The 12519-nt window shown below is 42.6% G+C and overlaps 1 protein-coding gene across 4 annotated transcripts in view; it reads left to right on the top strand.

Moving 5' to 3' along the window:
- The window catches only part of CTNND2 (catenin delta 2), a 3553726-nt gene that overhangs the window by 362319 nt on the left and 3178888 nt on the right, over window positions 1-12519 (top strand). For 3 of the 4 annotated variants that reach the window (XM_069613767.1, XM_069613765.1, XM_069613766.1), the window contains one exon: window positions 10485-10554. The exons of the other annotated variant lie outside the window; for it this stretch is intronic. The gene's annotated coding sequence lies outside the window, so the exon portion shown is untranslated. The remainder of the gene's footprint in view (window positions 1-10484; window positions 10555-12519) is intronic. 4 annotated transcript variants of the gene reach the window in all.

Raw genomic sequence — 12519 nt, 5'->3', positions numbered from 1 at the left:
GAGGTATAGGGGGTTTGCGTAGTCCAGTCTTGATATAACGATTGATTGGATGGCGGAGAGTCCGTTGGGAAAGGAGAGATATGGAAAGATGGGTCTAAGGGTTTTAAGGTGATAGTGGCAGGACTTTGAGACGTTGTTGACTTGGCGCGAGAGAGTTAGGTCAGAGTCAAGGGTGCACCCAAGATTTTTCACTGATTTGGAGGCTGTCGGTGAGTTGCCCATGGCGGGTGGCCATGGTAGTGGGTGCGGAAGAAGTTTGGGGTTGCCACATACCATGATTATCGTTTTGGAGGGGTTTAACAGGAGGTGGCCTTGGGTCATCCAGAGTTCTATGTTAAGGAGGCAAGAGGCCAGGTCGGGTCGGAGATTGAGTTTTGAGTTCAGGAGTTTTAGAATTAGCTGAGTGTCGTCGGCGTAGTTGTAGCACAGGATGTTGTGTGAACGGATTATCGGTGGGAGGCTGGTCAGGTAGAGATTGAACAGGAGGGCAGATAGGCATGCTCCTTGTGGGACTCCTGTGTCGACTGGTCGGGCTTGGGAGGTATAGGTGGAGAGTATCGTTATTTGGTATCTATCTTTGAGGAATGAAGCTATCCATTTAAGAGCGGTTCCACTAATTCCTAGGGAGAGGAGGCGGTCTAGGAGGATTGACTGATTGATCTAGTTGAAGGCGGCAGATAGGGCGCGAAGGATTAGCGCGGCGCATCCCGCGGAGTCTGCTGTCATTTTAAGGTCATCCCAGATTGAGGTTAGGGTGGGTTCAGTTCTGTGACAGGCTCTGAAACCTGATTGGGCGGGGTCTAGGAGATTGTTGGATTCGACAAAGGCATTTAGTTGGGAGTAGGCAGTTTGGTCAATGAGTTTGGCAAGGAACCTGGTGTTTGAGATGGGGCGATAGTTATTGGGCTTGAGAGGGTCGAGCGAAGGTTTTTTAATTAGAGGTTTGACGTGAACTGTTTTGAATGCGTCGGGAAAGATACCAGAGGAAAGGGAGGCATTTATGATGGATCTTGTGTGTTCTCCTGTGCAGGTGGATGCGAAAAATTTCTTTGAGGGTTGTGGCTGGGCAAGGGTCCAGCTGGGATCCAGATGGTTTGCGGGCAGATAGAAGTTTGAGAAATTGTTCTGGTGATATTGGGCTAAAGGATTCAAATGTTGGTTGCGTAGAGGTCGCAGCTGGTGGGCTGGCCGGTACGGGCGGATAATTGCCTGGTGGATGTAAGAGAGCCAGTTTGGTAGTTAGAGTTTTTGTTCTTTCGAGAGCCGTGGTGTAAAAGTGGAGGGAGAGTGAGTCGCACAGTGATTGTGAGGGGGTCGGGATGGTCATGGTGCAGGCCGGATTGGTGAATTCGGAGATGATTTTGTGGAGTTCTTTGCTTGGGTTTTTGCAGTTTAGAATTTGGAAGTTGTAGTGGGCTTTTTTTGCTTTCCGGATTTTGGCCTTCTACTGATAGAGGTGGCGGGCCAAGGTGGCCCTATTCTACTGGGTTTTGTCTTTCTGCCATTTGCGTTCTAGGTATTTATATAGTTGTTTAGTGATCTTCAACTCAGGAGTGAACCATTTGGGGAAGAGGCCACGGCGGGCTGATGGTTTGCACAGGGGTGTGAGCCGCATCAGAGATGCATTGAGCCATGAGTCAAAGGCGTCAGGGGTTAGTTGTTTGATGAGAGGGTTGGTAGGTGGTGGAGAATGGAGGAGTGCCTCGGCTAGGTCCGGGTTGATTATTCGTTTTTTCCAGCATTTGCCTAGATTCGGAGGTTCAGATTCGAGTACGGGAAGGGGGTCGGGTGAGCGAAAGGTGAACGAGAGAATAAAGTGATCGGACCAGATGATAGGGGTTGGTGGCTTTAAATGAATCAGAGTGTTGGAGGTAAAAATGGCATCAAGAGTGTGACCTTTATAGTGAGTCGGGCCATTTATGCGGGGTTGGAGGTTAATTGCATCTAAACCGTCAACCAGAGAGTGTGTCATAGGGTTCGTGGGGATGTCGAGCCATATGTTGAAGTCTCCAAGAAGGGTGAGGTTGGGATGGTTTAGTTGAAGGGTGGCAATAGAGTCGCAGAGGTTGTTTGCGAATTGTCCATCGTAGCCAGGAGGACTGTAGATTATTAGGAATCTGTGTGAGAGCGATGGGGAGATGGATAGTTTAACGAGGAGAGATTCGCAGGAAGGAATGGAAGGTTGGTTGTCGATGATTGAGGCGCGGAAGAGAGACTTCAAGATGAATGCTATTCCCCCTCCTCTGGAGGGACAGTTCAGTTGGATGAGGGAGTAGTCACGGGGGAAGGCTGCATTAGCGATTGGGGCGAAGTCGTCGGAGAACCAAGTTTCAGTGATGAAAACTAGGTCCGGTTTGACAGAGGCGAGAGGGTCAAAGATGCAGTGTCTGTTTTTTGCTACGGATCGGGCATTAAATAGGATGCAGTTCACATCGGCAGGCGAGGTTGGTCTTGGTGCTGGAGCGGGAGAGGGTGGTGGTGGAGAGAGTGGAGGAGGGAGGGGGCTAGGGTGGGTGATGCTCGATCCTCACGCCTGTACCCCTCTGCAGGCCCTTGGGGAAGTGTTGGTTGTGGAGGGGGTGGGGTGGTGCTGAAGTAGCACTAGCTGGAAGAACAGCAGCCATGGAAGCCATCAGGTTTGATGAAGCAACAGCAACAGCAAAGGCAGCAAAAGCAGGTCAATCTTCAATAGTAGAAAGACAGAATGCAGATGAGCTCTGAGGTGTGGCCTTTTATAGAGGTTCAGGTACGTGCTCTGCAGACAGACGCGCTGTCCGCGGACAGATCGAACACCCAAAAAAGACTCAAAAAGTGCAAAAAAGTATGTAGAAAGCCAGGGTCATTGTCTGGGACATGTGTAATGGTGAAATATTACTGTAAAATACTTCGGATTGTCTGAAAAAGTACTTTTAAAATGTTCGGGGACCCGGACAGTGTCCGTAAATCAAGACACACACTCAGCGTGGGTGTGGTCACATGATGACGTCACAAACACGTCTGCGTAGGAAACGTGTGTCCGCAGGACACCAAATGCACAGGAATGGTCATGCGCATGCGTGCGCGTGTTTTACGGACAGTGTTCAGCTCCTCAAACTAATTAAAAGTGTGACACAAGTGATACGGACAGTTACAGACAGGCGTGATATTTGCAGGACTTAAGTGTGTGGTGCACATGTGCGTAGATGTTCTACATAAAATACGGACAGGCATATTGTCCTTAGGACACCTCCATTTGGGTTAATTGCAAACATTCCAGACACCAAATTTGTTCTAAGAACAGTTCCATTTGCTTGCGGACAGTACAGACAGGTATAGTGTCCTTCGGACACCTCCATTTTGGTTGATTGCGGACATTTCGGACACTGAGAGTGTTCTAAGAACAGTTTCTTTCACTTGCGGACAGTACAGACAGGTACAGTGTCCTTAGGACACCTCCATTTTGGTTGAATGCGGACATTCCGGATACTGAGTGTGTTCTAAGAACAGTTTCATCTTGCCTGCGGACAGTACGGACAAGTATAGTGTCCTTAGAACACCTCCATTTTGGTTAATTATGGGCTTTCCGGACACCGAACTTGTTCTGAGAACAGTTTTGTCTTGCCTGCGGACAGTATGGACAAGTATAGTGTTCTTAGGACACCCCATTTTGGTTAATTGCGGACATTCCGGACACACGCGCTGACCAAGGACAACCCAACTGCCTTTTAAAAAAAATAAGGCACAAAGGAATGAAGTAAGAACAAATATAATATTTTATTTTTATATACAAATATAACATTTATGAAAGAGAGGGGGAAGCAGAAACTGACACAAATATAGGGGAATTAGGGGCTTGGAGAGGATCAATGTGAGAAGTTGAAGGGATGGAAGTCTCATCATAACGTTTTTCTTGGTGGTGAGGGTTTGGGGATAGTTGACTGGGACATGAAGAGGGGGAACAGGAGCATGTGGGACAATGATATTTAATGTTTCCTTTTATGTGGTCCTCCACAAAATGTTTCAAAAGATTGACATTTTCCATAAGCATGTCCATTTTTTGTTCCATGCGCTGCACAGTATTTTCTAATGTCTCTTTTGGTGTATTATTTTCAATGTTTGTATGGTCTGTTAAATAAATATATACAGATTCAGAACACATACATTAAACATTATTAATTTTGTTATATAGAGAAGTGTCTACCATTAGTATCACTCTCTTCAGACATTTCCTCACGTGGAACATTTTCTTCAAGCCATTCCAAAGTACTGGACATTTCTGTGTAAAAAAAAAATCTATTACTTTTAGAGTACCAAATATAGAAAGTTTAGAAATATATAAGAAAAATGAAGTTTACTTACTAGTTTCTGGTAAGTTGTGTTCTTACTGTTGTGTAGGTCTGCTGTTGCTCCTAGCTGTGCAGTTTCTGTGAGGTAATTATGCTGGAGGCATATATTGGTATATTCCATTTTTGTACACATGGTATTTAAATGGACTGTTCATATGTTACATATATAGGTTGCACTTCTTATTGTCATATATAATGTGTTTATGTGCTGCTTTTTGAACTTGTTCAGTGTTCATATGGCATGATAGAACAATCCAAGATACTCCTGAGTTTTTGGGTAGTATTGCTGTTGTCCGCGTCCGTCCGTAGACATACGCACAGTCCGCGGACATCTAAATCACTAACAGGGGGTTCAGCATGTAATATGTATATAAAGTAAGGGAATCCTAGTAAACATCTATCAAATTCATGGTATGTATATGTATATTGAGTAAAAAAAAACTTTGATAAAGGGACGTTATGGTTAAGTTGCACTACTAAAAACCTATGAAATTCAGTAAAAAAACTTTGTTAAAGGGACGTTATGGTTCCAAGTAAATTTGTGATGTCATCTTTGATGTCCTGGGTGTTAGTCTTAGCAATGCACGGTGGCGCGAGTTATGGTTGCTTAGCTTACCATTACTGGCAAATTTCAGGGGTTAATCGGTTCTACTTGGAACCATAACGTCCCTTTAACCAAGTTTTTTTACTGAATTTCATAGGTTTTTAGTAGTGCAACTAAAATGGAGCATTATTTTAGGTTTTCAAACCCAAACATTAACACATATGTGTACCAACTTTGTACATGGCCAAGTACCTACATTTCAGACTAGTCTCAAACCACAAAATTAAGGTGTGTGATCCTGGTCAAATCATCCAATCTCACTGGGCCTTACCTGCCAAAATTAAGTGCCGCTAGAGGTGATTCAGTTTGCAATGTATTCTATTCCAAAAAGCCTCACTCGTGGTTTAATAGACTAGAGTTGTTCCATATATAATAATAATTACCCTTTATTTTCACCATACAAAGTAGTAGATGTTGTTTCCAAATGTTTATGCCACTCTAAGGATATTGGTTATATTTCCAATTCTCTTGCATGCTAGCACCAACTTGCCCACTCAACTCAATTAAAACGGTGCTTCGAAAATGCTTCAAAAAGTATTGTGTTCTTCAAACTGATATTATGTAAGCCACAAAATGTCTGTCTCCATGCTGCAGTAGGTCCAGGAGTCTGCCATTCACAAGAAGGTACCAGACCCCCTAGCCTAGTGAGGCACCACTTGGAGCGCACTCAAGCAAACATAGAACAAGGGCTGGGGACACATTGCTCAACTCGTAGTCTAGATTTATCCAAGACTGCAATTCCCTGAATGCAAGGAAAAAAGTGCAGTGAGTGAATTGAGGGAGACCAAAGTTCATGGATCGTCAATAAATCACTTCAAGTATTTACCCATTTCATAAGAGATAAAGAATACTCAGAGAGAGATCACCTCCATCTCTGAGGTTAGCAAGAGGAAAAGAAGCTGGTGTATCCAAAGTAAGGAAGCCAGGGATTGCAACACTTTTGGTTGCCCTTGGTATAGAGAAGTCATTTCAGAGAGACCATCCTAGAATCTTTAGGAAGACCAGGGTGTTAGAAGGTGTTAGATTTTGCCAGTTAACACACAAAAGGAATAATCTTGCCACTGAAATGTCTGGCATTTCTTGGCCATAAAGGACAGGAACGTGTACAAGTTGGGATCTTAGAATAGCGTGAAAGAGTGTGATCAGCTTATCCACTCTAGCAAAATTCAGAATTGGTATTACGGTGGATTTGTATTATATAATTTGTGTACATGATGCTATCTTTTACTATTTTTGTATTAGACTATGGTTTTATGCATTAGTTTTTAGGGTTTTATGGAAATATTGTATGTACAATGTTGCAGTAAAATTGAGAAATATGTTTATATGTTGAAAAAATCACGTGTCTGGTTTGAGGTCTAATATATATTAAGACCCTTTCCTTGTCTTTCCTGTGAAAGTTAACCTAGGACACTTACTGTATCACTTTCCTTTTGTTTATCTACAATATACTGCCCACGAGGTAGGAAGGCTGTGAATCCCCCACCGTGGGGTTAGCCAGTGTGATATTAGTGGAGAGGGGGCTTGGCATACAATTGAAAAAGGGCCCGATTCCCCCCAGTGTACCTGTATGCTTTCGTCCATTGCTTTATCTCCTGTCCCATGACCTTATTCAAAAACAATGTGCATTCTATGTTAGATTGTTTTCTTTTTTTTAAAAAAGAAAATCTTTGATCCATCTTTTTTGTAAGTGAACCGGGGCTGTTTCGAAAAATTGTAGCCAACATTTAGCCATTTGTGCGGCCACAAATTCACTTGGGCCCAAAAATAAAAATTACACTGAAATTGACCACACTTCTTCTAAACAGCCCCCGACCACTGACACATAGGGCCTCATTAGGACCCAGGCGGTAAGGGGTTTACGGCGGCGTAAACAGCGCCGACCCTTACCGCCTGATTCCGAGGTCCCTTAGCGCCATGGAGGTTTTAACACCTGCTTTTAGCAGGTGTTAAAATCCATGGCGCTAAGGGACCTTGTTGTTAATTACGCCACCGTAATTCACGGTGGCGTAATTAACGCCTTCCCCACTCCCATTATGCCCTATGGGGCAAAAATGGGAATGGGGAAGGGTAAATGGGTTAATGGGGACTTACCGCCCCACTCACCTCGGAATGTAGTTTACGCCATGGTGGTAAAGGTACGACCCAGGCGGTAACTTACCGCCTGGGTCGTAATGAGGCCCATACTCTTTTTTAACAAATAAAAACAATGTAACATTGCATTTGCAATATCTGCATTCATGCTCACAGGCTCCCTCCTTCTGTTCTGCAACATGTGCATGGATGACTAAGGAGTCAGTAACAAAGCATATTGCTGTACAGCATTGTTACATTGCCAACCGTCTCTAGTCTCCACTTGAAATGCCTGTGTAAAACCTTGACTAAGCCTGGTGACTCCATCAACACATTTTGTTGCACCTAAATCTTGAAAGTACATTTACAAAACTCAAGTCATTATTTAGTCTCAATGTGCTTTTCATTCTTATACATTCAGGCTTCAGTTCAAGATGAGGAAAACAAAGCTACAATTATCCTCTTTTCACTTAACATATTTATAAAAGGATCTATATGTTTGTCGGAGTAGTTTATTATGATTTGTGTTAGAGTTTTCTTGAAAGACAAAAACACCTCTTTCTACCAGTTAGACCCCAGAAGATATATGTGGTCAACATTCTACATTTCAGACTGGGCTCATATGCCTGCATCTCAACATAACTGAAGTCTGTGATCTTAGGTAGATCACTTTATCTCGCTGTGACTTCTCTGTGAAAAGTAGAAGTCCTTAGAACAGTTTTTTTGGCATATTGTACTCTCGAAACACAATGCCCCATTCATTTGTTTGATCCATAAATATATGGCAGCGGTGCACAGTCAAAATCAACATAACAGATACAACATATATTGCATGTTAAATTGTTTTGCTTTTTAGTTTACTCATGACACCTTCTTGTAATGTTGCTTTCCACTATACCATCAAGTATCAAAGCCTCATGTCCCTTCCTGTAACATAATCTTTTGTGATTTTACACTGATGTCAATACATACGCAAATCAGGGACTCATGGACTTCCTTTGTCATACAGGCGCTCACACATCATCCAGCCCTGGAAGTTGATAAAGGGCACCATTCTGCACACAAAATTGCCTACACCATTTCCAGTGGCAGTGCCTCACTGACATCTGTTGCCAGCTGTCTCTGCAGCAGCATTTTGGCTACTCCTTTTGAGAGATTGCTTCCTCAATAGTCTGTGCATTGGGAACTTTGTATATCCCATGATATTTTTACTCTAAAAAGTATGTATGTTAATAAACAGATTTTCTTCATACATGCCTTCGAAACACTGTTATGCTCCATGAATTTCTGCCAAAAATGTATAAACACTGAAATACACAGATTTTTCAATTTAGTGAGAACACTGGAAAAACACCACAAGACAATGACAAGACCTAAACACTGAAAACTAGAAACTCTAGATATCTTAGTTTCGTACCTTACAACTATTAAGCTCAAACAAACTGTTGAATAACAGTTTCTTCTGTTGTGGACTGGGTTCCACGTTGGCGAGTGTCCATATTCAAGTTCAAGGCCCTTTGCATTGTCCACAAGGGTTTCTGGGACCAGGGTCCACTCCACATTCAACGGTCTCTTCCAAAATACCTTCTTACTTGAGCCCTTCGCTCAGCTACCTCCAACACTGTAAGAGTATGACCCTTCTCCAGTCTGAGAGTGGGGGGTAGATCTCTCTACTCTGCAGGTGCCTCCCTCTGGAATGGCCTCCCTGCCCCTTTCAAACTTGTGCCAGACCACCGGATATTCCGGAAGCAGCTAAAAACTTTACTCCTCTCCTGTGCTTTCTCTCTCTCCCTCACCTGCTGACCTACCTGTCTGCTGTACATACTGGTGGCTGGGCTACCCTCAGAGTCTCACTGGGTAACAGGCTCTTTCTTGATCAGTCACCCTTGCACTGCCTCCGGGCCTACCACACACTTAGGCGGTGTAACTGTAACCCTACAGTCCCTTGTTCTGCTTGCACTACCCAGAGCTGCGCTGCCCTAGCTGCACTTACTCAGAGCATTGCCTCCCTGTTTTCCCATCCCCTCTCCCTTGCAGTTCCCCCCTCCGTTTCCCTTGCACTTCTCATTTTCGCACTTGCACGATCTGAATGACACAAGGCGTAGTAAGATCGTTTGCCCTGTCCTCTCTCTGTCTTCCCTCCCTTGTCTTGTTGCGCCTAGAAACACTTGTGTACAGGCACATTATAAATGACTTATATCATATGTAAAAACACATTCCAAGAATGTACCATACACAATGTTTCATAATGTTTGCCAATTGCTCTGCCACTCATGCTCACTTTTTAGGGACAAATCTATCTCTTGCCCTAAAGAAAGATCAAGCAGGTTTCTCTGTACAATGATAACTGGACCCAATCAAATTGACTCCCAAAAAGGATTCAGTTTGATGTGTATTCTGCAAGCATTAAACATTAAGACTGCAACATAGGTTACAGTCATTATTCCACAAGGACATGCTAGACAGATCACCTCCACTATACAAGTGTATCTGGAAACTGATATACATCAACAAGACGGCAACAATTTGCATAATTTGCTGTATCTCCAAGACCATACACTGTGAGAGACAATCATATAAGACAAAGTATGTCAGATGCAGTGCAACATACAGGATCACCAGTTTCTTAACCGGCACCTCATTTCAATTGAGGAGGCCTATGCACCAACGGTTCACCAAACCCCCCTGTAACTGACTAATGACATCAAAACAACAGTAGACAATAGAGACTAGTTGATTTCAACAACTACCAGACTAATTGAGGAAGTAGCAGATATAAAATCATCATTAACATAACAGTGGAAGTCTTAAACAGTCTTAAACAGTAGCACAACATTACTGGCACATGAACATTCCATAATTATGACACAGTGTTAAGGAGTTTACATAAACATAGAAAAGAAGAAGGCACAAGTCTTACCTTTGTTGAACTCAATTTAATGTGGCCATGAATTTGGTGGCATTCCGATGGAGGTTTAGCCAAGAGCCTTGATTTTGTGGAAATTATAACAACAAAGCCTGTGCTATAGCTGAGATTCGCATCAGGTGTGTCACTCTGGACAACAGGGTAGTATGCTTTATCAAAGTTAGCCTGGTATAATGATCAGTAACCAATGTAGGAATGTACTCCTATGTGCTATTTGAAATGTTGCTAAGCATAGGAGGGTGGTCCATATACCTCATTCCAGATAAAACAGTCGTGGTCAATAACCAGCAGATTGGTATGAGTTGTGTGTTGTTGGTGCTGACGATGGCTTTTTTTCAGTAAGTTTTACAAGACCAGAATGTTGATAATGTCCAGTAGTTACATCAAGAGTCATTTTCACATATGGTGAAAAGGGATAAAATATGGGTTTCGGATAAAGAGAAAATTCAACACCTGGGATGGTGATCAGTGAGTTGCCACAGGACTGATTGCTGATCTGCACAGTTCACCTGTGCAGACAGTGATGCTTATTGCTGTTCTCTTGTTTCTTTCTCAGTTAACGATACAAAGAAGAAAGTGGGATTGTGATGCTCTGCAAATTCCTGTCTTCAAGTGCACATCATTGTGTAAGTGTGTTCTTCTCAGTTTCAACCTTTTTGTTAAATTGTTGTTTTTAGCTTTATATCACCCTAATATGCTCGGATCACTGTATGTTTGTATATCCAGGTACAACCGTTTGGGCAGACTAATTGGATTTTAAGATACTTTGCATTTTTTAAACCATAATTATGTCTTTAGCCACCGTGAAGATGTTTATGATATGACTGCATATTGTTACTTTCTTTTCTTTGATTATTTTTGTGTGACATCCATTTTTAGTTACATTAAGGCTATATTCTCAACATTTTGACGGACTCAATGAAGAGTATGGACTGGCAATGTAAGGTTGTGTTCTGGTCAAGCAAGCTCATTTAGAGATAAGCTCTGATTCCAAGAGGAGTAAAACTAATTATGGTGTTTTGAAACTGAAAGGGATCCATAATAAAACAGTAATAAGAAGTAAAAGACAAACTTTAGTCACTGTGTTCATGTGTTTGTTTATTTGCATTTGATTTATAAGGTGCCTTCTGTGAAACACAGTTGCATTATGGCACCACTAGAAGGGATATAAATGAGATTGATCTTCAAAGCCATCCCAGTTTCATACCAGGTAATTGCTGACAGAGGGGAATGAGGGAGAGTACAGGGTCCACATATGAACCCTATTACCGACCGAGTATGTGCATGTGGAATACATTCATGTTACACACATATACCCAACTAAACCATAGAGAGTGTAAGATGCGCAGCCACACGATTACTGACTGCTCTCCTAGCATACCCTATACCACTTAGGACTTTCACCCACCCCACCCTTCTACGTATCTTTACACAATTCCTCACTTTGGCTCCTGTACTTTGCTAAACTAATAGTTTTCGGTTGTTCTCCCACATGGTGCTACCATGAAACACTCAGTGACTATCTCGAACATGGCTGCCTAGAGTTATGAGTGGGGCTCCGGCATGGACTTCGGCCACTATCTGCTTCATTATGATGGCACTTGCGGGTGTCTGCCCGCCCTGTTCCTCCACCTTTTTACGCACAATTACATTGAGGGTGTATTCTGTTTGTTCTCTGATACTTACACCTACTCCCGCATGGCTCTTCGCTACCTTTCTCGGTTACATTGTCTAAGTTTCTATTGACAATGACCTGTCAATGAAGAGCATTATTCTCCCTTCCTAGTGCATTTTCCTTAACATGGAGTATTTCATCATAATATTGAATGTATTTAATGAAATAATGCACATGGTCTCCCTCCTTTACTGGTTGTGCTAGGAACCTAGCTGGGTTTACCACTCAGCACCTGACAATTTTGATTGAAGGGTTTAAAATAATAACTTCTTAATCAGAGGCTCTCTGTGTGGTCGGTACACATTTGGGCTTTTCAAGAATGGCAATAAAGCATGTTCAACATATAATATAACTGTGCATCCCATAATTATGCTGGCAGACTTCTCAATTGCACAGGCTGCTGTTGCTAGTGCTTGCTTGCATGGGTAGTGACCTCTCATCACTGGATCTAGTATCCAACTGTAAAATGCTAATGGTTTGTGTCCCATTGTAGTTTTCTGTGCGAGGACAGCTGTCATCACTACTCGATTTGAATGGGAAAAAAAAATAATTCTTCATTACAATCAGGGATTTCTAACACAGGTGCTTTGCTGATTGATAGCTTCAATTCATCAAAAGCATATATCATCTCGCCTGTCCAGGCTATGTCACTACTGTCTTTCTGTGCTTCCTTAAGCCATTTTAAAAGTGGCCTGGCATACGTGCTGTAGTTGAAAACCCTTGCTCTGCAGTAATTGCAAAGTCCTAGAAATTGCTTCAATTCTTTCACTCTCTCAGGTCTGGAATTTTTCATTATTGCTTCTTCTCTTTCAGGTGTCACCTTCCTCCTTTCCTTTCATATTAGCTGGCCTTTCTATAGGATTTGTTCTTGGTAATATTGCATTTTCTCTTTGTCAACGTTGTACCCGTTCTCTGC

Source organism: Ambystoma mexicanum, chromosome 5p (genome assembly GCF_040938575.1).
Source record: "Ambystoma mexicanum isolate Mex_15411 chromosome 5p, UKY_AmexF1_1, whole genome shotgun sequence".
Classification (NCBI taxonomy): Eukaryota; Metazoa; Chordata; class Amphibia; order Caudata; family Ambystomatidae; genus Ambystoma; species Ambystoma mexicanum.
This window is presented reverse-complemented; position numbering and strand designations above follow the sequence as displayed.